This window comes from Hordeum vulgare, chromosome 1H (genome assembly GCF_904849725.1).
Source record: "Hordeum vulgare subsp. vulgare chromosome 1H, MorexV3_pseudomolecules_assembly, whole genome shotgun sequence".
In the NCBI taxonomy this organism is placed as follows: Eukaryota; Viridiplantae; Streptophyta; class Magnoliopsida; order Poales; family Poaceae; genus Hordeum; species Hordeum vulgare.
This window is the reverse complement of record NC_058518.1, coordinates 494,067,884-494,078,126: the sequence shown is the minus strand read 5'-3', so window position 1 is coordinate 494,078,126 and position 10,243 is coordinate 494,067,884.

Here is a 10,243-nt window from a genome sequence, read left to right as displayed (position 1 = left end):
TCCTCCTAGACGCAGCTTTGAGTTATGTAAATCCAAGGCTAACCAACCGGCGAATCCTTGACTCCAGCTTGGTAGCCGGCAAACCAGGCGTCGTAGTAGTTATCGTTCCGCCAGTACAAGGCTGAACTGTAGCCGTCCGTCCAGGCCCCGTCATAGTCGTAGTCGTAGTCGTAGTCATAGTCGTAGTCGTAGTCGTAAACGTCGATGTCGTCGTCCTCCTCCTCCTTCTTGGAGCTCTGCTCGTTGAGCAGGCGATTCAAGGCGTCGAGGCTTTTCTCCAGGGCGGCGATGGAGTCCACGAGCGACCTGATCGCCTCCTGGTCTACGTGCACGGCGGGCGCCGACGCTGCCTTGTTCTGCAGGCTGGTCTTGGTCTCCGCCGTCGTACCGGTCGCCGCGGCCTCGATCCGGCTGGTCGTCGTCTTGGGTGGCGTGTCGGCGACTAGGCGCTCTGCCGGCGCCGCCTTCTCCCTGTAGACGCCGAGGAGGCTGACGCTCTTCATGGACGCCACAAGCAGCGCGTGCGCCGCGGCCTCCTCGCTCGCGAAGCCTACGATGGCCGGAGGACCCATGGAGGCGAACTGGATCGCACCGAAAGGGGAGAAGGCGCCGACGAGGTCTCCGATCCCGGTGCCCGGCGGGACGTCCTCGATGACGATGGCCCGATGGCCGCCGTCCAAGTTCTCCGGCGGCGCCATGCCTGTCTTTTGGTCACGGGGTACAGTCTATCCGTGCGTGCCTACGTTCACCATCACCTGCCAATTATATACGTGGAGGACTCCTACTTCAGATATACTATACGAGTACGTTTCCTACACCGGGAGGGAGTCCAGGAAAAACATAGAAGCAGGGTCGGCCCTATATTTCGGAAGGCCCTAGGGCAAACACGAGGACATGGGCCCCTAAATTCTTAGACAATAAAAATAATATAACTTCATTTGCATAATATTAATTAAGAGTAAACTTTTAACCATACATCTTTAGTTTGAGATTGGACTACAACACTTATTGGACAAATGCCATATTACCACATAAAGACTAAAGAGATAGCAAAATGAAACTGACATTATTACATCAAATAAGAACCAGATTCAACCGATTCCATGAATAACAATGCAAGAAAGGCTAATGACCTAAAATTATGAAGAGAAGATAATACAGAGAATCGAAAATTTATGCATCAAAATCCTAGTGATGTACATAAAGATTTAGGATGGATGAATATATACAAGTAATTGTGAAAGACTAAATAAAAAATTTATACACGAAGGCTAATCATGTACACTGAAATTGGGGGTTGGGTCATTCATGAATGAATAAGATTTTGTAATCGATTGCGCGAACGGTTTCGTGGATGCCGCCGGAGGCCGGATGGCAAGGTCGCCAACACGGACGAACGACGCAACAGAAGGTTGTCGGCCTGCCGCCGCGCGTCGCAGCGACAGTGAACTAGAACCTGAATCCCGAACGACAGAGACAGGCAGACAGGCGACGAGGCACCAAGCGACGTTTCAGGGAGCCTCGAAGACGAACTGGCGAACCTCGCGGGCCGCGGCGACAACAAACTAGGACCTGAATCCCGAGCAACCGGAGCTGGCAGGCAGGCGGCGACCCGCAGAGTGACGTATCAAGAGACTCGAAGAAGTACGAACTGACGAACTGAAACGATCGCCAGATTTCTTTCACACACAACAGACACATGGCGGTTTGTGGCCGTGGGGACCCTTCATCACTTAGCTATCCGCAAGATAATTAGGCCTAGCATCTTGTTTTTTGCTCTTTTAAATTTTTCCTACTTAGTTTTTTGCTAGGCTATATTACACATGTATACCAGATGATGGGCCCCCTCCAGGCATGGGCCTTGGGCCGTCGCCCCTCCGGTCATACACCAGGGCCGGCCCTGCATAGAAGTCGTTTTAAGATCTATTTTAGATCTTGGAGTTAAAGTTAATTGATGTTTGTTTTTCATAAAAAACTCAAAAAGGAATTTTTATAAAGAAAAAGATCTTCAATTTTTCTTAAATTGCTTGGATTGCTTACCAAATGTGGCATGATATGCAGTAGCACCGAAGGAAATCACGAGCAATATTTACACCGGTTGTAGAGAGAATTTTCTCATGTGTTCTTTACGTTTTTTTTGGGAAAAGACACGAGACCATATATTAAGTTTGTTCTTTTAAGGGGCGACCATATACTCCCTCCGTCCGAAAATACTTGTCCTAGAAATGAATGTATCTAGACTTATTTTAGTTATAGATACATCCATTATATCCATTTCTAGGACAAGTATTTCCGGACGGAGGTAGTATTAAGTAATACATGTCTTACAAACTCACCAGTACAGAAAAATTACATTCAAATTCATGGGGAGCCAAAGTGTTCTTCCTCCTACATCCATCGACGACACGACAACAAAAATGGCTCGATGTGGCCTCCGCCTCGGCCAGAAAGTCGTCGAAGTAGACTATGAGATGTCGGCACCATGATCTGCGAAGCAAATCGCCGCCCCGGAGAAGAAAATACCAAAAAGGGCATGTAGAAACTCTGAGGATAACGAAAACCGATTGAATTTAGACGGATTCACCAGAAACCTAGACTAATCAGATCTCGATCTCGAAAAACCCATCAGACACAACGTCGGATGCCTTCCGTCGACAATAAACACACTAACGGAACCAAGATAGGACAAGGAGAAATTTATTCCTACATAGGGATGGTAACACCGTCTTGCCTCCTATCCAAAACCCTAAGACAACTGAAGACCCGCCACCACCCAGGATCCCATCACGAAGCCCCCTTATGTGATGCCAAATCTATGCTGGCTTGCCACCGACTTCGTCTGGTGGATGGGGTTTTAATGTCAGAAATGATAGTGGTGTCTTTATGGCTGCAGGAGCAGGAAATCTAGAACATGTATCCAATGCACTCCATGCCAAAGCCTTGGCCATGTTATATGCAATTATCACAACTACGAAAGTGGGATGTAATCATGTGATATTTAAAATAGACTCTGTGGTACTGAAGCAGGCGATCTCAAGCGAGGAGTATGACTTGTCGACTTTAGGTGTTGTGTTTTAAGAAATAAAATTTCATTTGAATGTCACTTTTGATGATGTAAATATTACTGTTTGTCTAAGATCCTGTAATGTAGAAGCTCATAGCCTAGCAACATATGGTGTAAAACTAGGAGATGGCCAATATGAAACTTGGCTAGGCTATTTCCCTGAGTTTGTTGTAAACTCTATAGCTCACGATTTAGCCCGTCTAACTTTGTAATGGAATATAAGGTTGTTTATTAAAATATTTATGTTGGCCTGCCACCGAAGGTAGACAACGTGCGCAAACCAATATGTGGTTGGATGGTTAGAGAGACAGTGGTATCCACAACCAACTAGGGTTCAAGTCCTGGTGCTTGCATTGTTCCTGAATTTATTTCTGAATTTTCGACGATATACTTTCAGTGGGAGGGGACGTTTTCGTCGACGACGAGACGCGTGACTTCGTAAATTGTATGAACATTTACATCTATACTGTGTTAAAAAAAGATAGGCAACGTGCCGGAGCTGAGTCACGAGCTCGAACCAGCCACCAACGCACGCGTAGCAGCCCGACCCTCCGCATTGTATCACACGTCTCACCAAAGCACCACATCTCCGAGGGAGGCGAGATGAGAAGAGGTGATCTAGGTTTTCATTTGGCAGCGGCGGCCACCGCTATGCTAAACATGTGCTTTGTGTGCTCTTCAGATTATCTAAAGATCAACAAAATACCGTGTCAAAAAAAGATCAATAAAAACATGCCACTGCACAATAGGTTTTCTTTTGGTGCCATCTCTCGTATTGAACGCATACAAATTACTAACTAATAAGAAACCATTTAACTATTTCCTCAAGAAATGTGTAACTAATTGGCGGCATGTGGATTAGTCGAGGAAAGTGCCCGCCGGTCCATTATGTCTCTGATGGCCCTAGGGCCATGGTGGATCCTGGCCTTTTCCAGCTGGAGGGCTTTATTTTTTAGACTTTTTTTTGAGTTTTATTAGGATTTGTGTTCTGTTCAGGAAGGCGAGATGACGGTGGCTCTCTGAAGATGAAATAAGATTCTCGCTGCCTAGCCTTTGTCCTGACGATGCATCTAGCATCGTCGGAGGGTGTGTGGAGGTGTGTCTTCGATGAATCTCACGGGATTAGATTGGTGGTTGACTTTGTTCATATACGTTCGTGTGTCTTCAGGTTGGATCCTTTCGATTTATGCGTCTCTTCATCGACGACAGTTGTTGTTCTGGTGTGCTTGTCCTATGGGGTCTTAGCACGATGGATTCTCGATTATCTATTACAACAAGTTTCTTCTGGCTCTCGCGAGGGAGGGATGATGATGACGGTGTGACTTCAGTTTGCTTCAGTGCTTGTAGTCATCACTAGGTGGTCTATAGGTCTGGCTGTAATTTTTACTATTTTTAGTATTCGTTGTACTATCATGATTGAAGATAATAGATTAGAAGATTTCTCAAAAAAGAGAGAGAAAAGTATCTTGCTTTCAGTAACACAAGAGGGTTGGACAATTCCTTGGGCGTGGTTAGATTTCAACATTTCCGTCCTTTTCTTCTTTCAGTATTTTTTGTGCAACTACAATTGCGTGTGACCAACCGATGCGCAAGTCTAGTTGTCTGCGGGGAAAAAGGAAATAAGAATTCACGGAACAACGTAAATCATGCATCAAAGAATGAAAAAATAATAGTAAGAAAACTCTTAGACGGTACAAGAATCTCTCTCTCTGTCACTCACGCGCGCCCACCGGATACTAGGGCACACCGATGCAGAGGAACACACCTATCAAGCCCTGTACGACCGTTCATCTGCCTCGCAATTCGCAAAATAGTTGAATCCCGCATGAGGCCACAATAAATTTTAAATTTTAATCATTAAAACTTACATTTTTGTACTAAGTTTTAAGAATCGAAACTTAATAACTTTTTTTAAAATTCATCAAAGCATATTCAAAATGGATGTTATTCGAAAGCACTCGTCACGAGAAACACGAATTTGAAAACATAATTTAATTTAGACTTTTTATTCAAAAAATACGAAAGTTTGAAAACTGAAAGCACAAAGAAAAAGCACGTCGAAGGACCCGGTGCCCCGCACCTGCGTGCCAAAAAACTCTCTCTCGCGCGCACACACACACTCTCTCTTGTTTCCTAGTCCAACTCAAATTGATTCATGCCACTTGAGCAATTCCACACATTACACGCAAATGTTGCTCCACTTTTGTGTTGTAATAACCATTGCTTCTACAAGCTTTTGGTTTAAACAAGTTTGCTCCTCAAGGCGGAGGCCCAAAGACGACATCAAGCTTTACTCACAATGCGTCATTGGTAGATGCAGAGAAAAGAAAATTTCAGCACATGTAAGAAATTGAATGTCATTTTGTTTTCTATAAAAGATGTGTTTGTTAAGACCCGTGAAGACTTAATATATGGCCTTAGGCCTTTTCCATAATTTTCTTTGCGGTGTAAAACCCTATTCCTGCTTTATGGATTGATTTCTCTCTTTTGTGCTAAAGTGTTACAAGGTATGAGGAAGAAAAAGGCTCACCCCCCGCGCGCGTTTGTCCCTTTTATCCTTGTCACGCTGATCTTCGTCCTGGAAAGGCGCTATCCATGATGCGCTCGTGGGCTCGCTGGCGAGGTCCGTCCTGGTGACTGCTGTCACGCTGATCTCCTTGCGCAAAAAAGTAAGTCTCGGGACTCATCTTCTGGAGGAACAACTTTTCACTGCCCTTTTATCACAAAGAGGAAATATTTTTCTGCTGCGCCCGTTGGCGTCGTCCTTGCAGCTCCTGTCGCCCGGCCACGTCATCCACGTGGCGGGCGCATGACCATCAGGCCAACACTGCACGGTCTCTCCTTGCAAAAGGCTCGCAGGAGAGACCTGGCGAGGTGTCTCACATCGTGCACAGGTATCCAGTGGGCCCTTCTTAGAGAGAGAGCGCTTCGCGGAGCCGGAGCCTCGCGGGGTGATCGTCAGAATCCTCCAGCGGTTCTCCTGCCACACTGGGCCTTCTTAGCACAGCCGACTGGACCAGCAATAAATGGGCCGTGGTACCCTAGTTTCATTGAACCGACAATCTCATAGCTCTGTCACATCAACATCCTGTTATACTAAGCATGACAAGTTACTACTATACTGGTGACAACAGCATAACAAGGATGATGAAAAGATCTGAATCAAATTGAAACTGCCCGCTGCAACATTTAGCTTATAAAGTGCAAGATTTGCGTCATTGACTATATCTTTTCTATTTTTTATCTCGGAGTTCTGACCAGTCCTATCCTATATGTACATCATATTTTTCAATCTATAAGAACCATGTGCTAGGAATTACAATGGAGTTATTCGAAATGCATGCAGTAATCGAATAAGATGAATATGAAACATAATTTGGCTTGCGTTGATTTGTCTAACTACAGGATTGGGAGCACATACTTGAGCAAACAACTATGGAAGTAACATCAGACTTTGATTCAGAAAATCAGAACTGGCGGTGATGAATGAAATGCATTTTTGTGTGGCTAGCTATACATGATGAAACGAACAAGTGCCAGAGCATCATAATATGCACCAAAGCAATTTGTTATCATGTAAAACCTCATGACTTATCACTCCATTCTTAACCTCTTATTTGTTTTGAGATTGGACTCAGAGACTGAATTAAACCAGGTCCATAGCAAACTATTCCCTCCGTCATAATAGTGTCAAAAACGCTCTTATATTATGAAATGGATGCAGTAGGTGGCAACACTGTGTTAGAAACGGTCCATCCAAATTGTGTAGTCTGCAAAAATGACATGAATTATGGTAGAGGGCCTGCTGCCATTTGCTGTGGATGTAGAAATCCACTAGCATGGGCAGAAGCTCAGGGTTGATGCGGCAAGGCCATTTTTCTAACGCACTTACGCATTGTGCATCTTGCCTGGTGTTCCTACAATAGGTGTGTGATACTTATCACGATATATCAAATAGGTAATAACATACACCCTAGCTCTGTTCCTAAATGTAAGATGCTTTTGCAGTTCAATTTGAACTGCCAAAACGTCTTGCAATTAGAAACAGAGGTAGTAGGTTCTACACAACTATGCACACAATGATTCAGACCTTGTTATGTTCCACAGACGCGGACAAGCAACACTGAATTTTTCCAAAAAAGGCATATGCAAGTATCTGTAGAGTAATATAAGGCCATAAGAAAGTTGGCGTACCTGATACGACTTGGCCTCCAACTTTTGAATTAAACCTTGACACTTAAGCAAGCTATACTGCCTATAGAGCACTAGAGCACAGCAAAATAACATTACTACTTCCGTCCCAAATTAGTTTGTCCTGATTTGTAGATAGGATGCATGTAACACTAAAACGTAACTTGATACTCCCTTCCTCCCATAATATAAAAGCATTTTTGTCACTACATTAATGCCAAAAACACTTTTATATCATGAATACATCCGTATCTAAACAAATTTGAGACAACTAATTTGAGACGGAGGTAGTATCATATACTCCCTCCGTTCCTAAATATAAGTCTTTTTAGAGATTTCACTAGTAAAGTATATACTGATGTATATAAACATATTTTAAAGTATAGATTCACTTATTTTGCTTCGTATGTAGACTTCTATTCAAATATCTTAAAAGACTTATATTTAGGAACGGAGGCAGTAGAATAGAGGCCAGGGGCGGAGCCACCGTGATGGCGTTGGGTGCACTTGAACCCAATAACATTTGTTGGCTACGTACTTACAAGTAGGTACCTATTGGGTGTGAACCCAGTAAAAAGATTAGGCTGACCCCATCGATCAAAAGAATAATGAAACGTGGATAGTCTAATAGGCCGAAAGGCTCATAAGGAAATTGCATCGGTGCTCCCACTACGCAGGTCTCTCAATCCCGAATTTTACTCGTACGATGCGTACGCAACAGCCGCCGTGCCTTTTAAAAATTAATGAGACCAATCCGGACTAGACTAGCCTGCTGGCATTTTTTTATAGAAGAAAAGTCCGTGAGCATCAAGTGTTAGAGCCGAGGCTCGAACACCGATGGGTTGGCTGCAATCTCCAACGCCAAGCCAACTGAGCTATGCTCCTTTTGACTCATTAGGTCTCCGAACTCACATCTAGCCTCTCTCCTCTTGTCTCCATTGTTCACCCATTCCTCTATCGTCAGTTCGTCACACCCTGGCAACAACTAGATAACGCGGCAAGCCGTCAACTCTATTACAAATTTAAGGTAATGACTAATAAGATCACATCGTCATATCTCCCCCTCTTGTGTGTTCTGTCTAGCATGGATTTTCTTTTGCCCTAGTTTCCTTATTGTTCTTTCATGGATTTTGATTTATATTTAGACTATGTAATGATATTCTTCATAGAGAAATTGATCACCACATCAAGACAATGATGCAGGCACGTCGAGGTCTTCCATTAGACGTAAACAAAGTGCATCAAATGTGTATATAGGCATCACGTTCATAAAAAAATAGGCAGAGTCCTGCCTGCACCTTATTACTATTACTTCACTTCAAGAGCGCTTTTTATTCTTGCCTCTTCACGTATTAAGTTCATGACGAACGAAGTAATGCATGGAGTAAGATGGCATGATATAGACAAAGTAAACTCAAGCAATATGAATAAACCCCACCGTTTTATCCTTAGTAGCAGCAACACAATGATGCATCTTGTCCCCTTCTATCACTGGGATATAGAAACTCGTCAGGTTGAACCTACCACAATGCACCTCCCTCACCGAAGAAATACCGATCTAGTTGGCCAAACTAAATCAATAGATCAGAGAAAATAACAAAGCTATCATAATCATGCACATAAAAATCATATAAGTATTCAGAGATGACTCAAATATTTATCATGAATAATCTGAACATAAACTCACAATTCAACGGATCTCAACAAACGCACCACACAAAAGGAATTACATCATATGGATCAAAGCGAAGATGTGATGATCATTGTATTGAAGATCAAAGAGCGAGATTGCCATCTAGGTACTGACTATGGACCCGTAGGTCTGTGGTGAACTAATCACACATCATCGTGAGGGCAGCAAGGTTGATGAAGAGGCCCTCCGTGATCGATCCCCCCTCCGGTAGGATGCAGGAACGGAGCTCCAGATGGCCTCCCGTCAAAACAGAGACTTGCGGTGACGTAACAAGTGTTCAGGGACTCCCTCTGACCTTTCTAGGGTAAATAAGAATTTATAAGCCGAAAACAGCGTCGGAAGGGCCACGAGGGGGGCACAACCTATCAGGCCGCCCCCAGGCCACACTTTGATAACTTGTGGGCCCCTCGTGAGGCCTCCAACTTTCTTCCGATGCTCATTGCTCTTTTTTTGGTCCAGAAAAAAATCATTAAAAAATTTCAGGGCAATTGGACCTCCTTTGGTATGAAAAATACGCAAAGTAAAAAACACGCAGAAAACAACAACTGACACTGGGCAGTGGGTCAATAGGTTAGTGTTAAAATATAATATAAAATGGTAAATAAATACCTCAAAAGCATATTAGAATGATAATATATTAGCGTGGAACAATCAAAAATTATAGATACATTGAAGACGTATCAGTATAATGCGCGAGAAAGGGAGATGAAGCGACCATCACCAACAGTCAAAATATCAGAGGAAGAGTCCCAACTGCTGTTGTGGGGGTCACTTCCTCCTTCTTCTCTATGTGCTACACATTTTGGTAATACACACGGGGACGAAGGAAGGAGCGACGAGCAACAATGGTCAAAATTTATGTCAAGAGGAGTGTCCACCACATACACAACCATATCAATGTGACGGATTGCCGCACCATATACACCATGATATATTATATTTTTTTAAGGAAGCCTCGACAGGCCGAAAGTCAATCCATGCAGAATACTTCCTAGTATAATTGTCGTCGGTTAATATTTGAATCGTGAACACAAGAAATGTCCAACAACGGATCCTTGAATGTGATTACTGCAGTGACGATCGAGGAATCTGCGACAGGCCTCACCTGCAAGACGGTAGGTTCTTCACCATCAAGTTGGACGAGTCATTCGATGTCTTTAGGTATGCAATGATGACATATATTTTTCGTAATTAATCATGACTTGTGTTTTTTTTTCTTCAACGTGTAATTTCTGTTTTTTACAATTCCACTAATGTATCCAATGTCATGCAAGATGGTATGTCTTCAAGAAGCT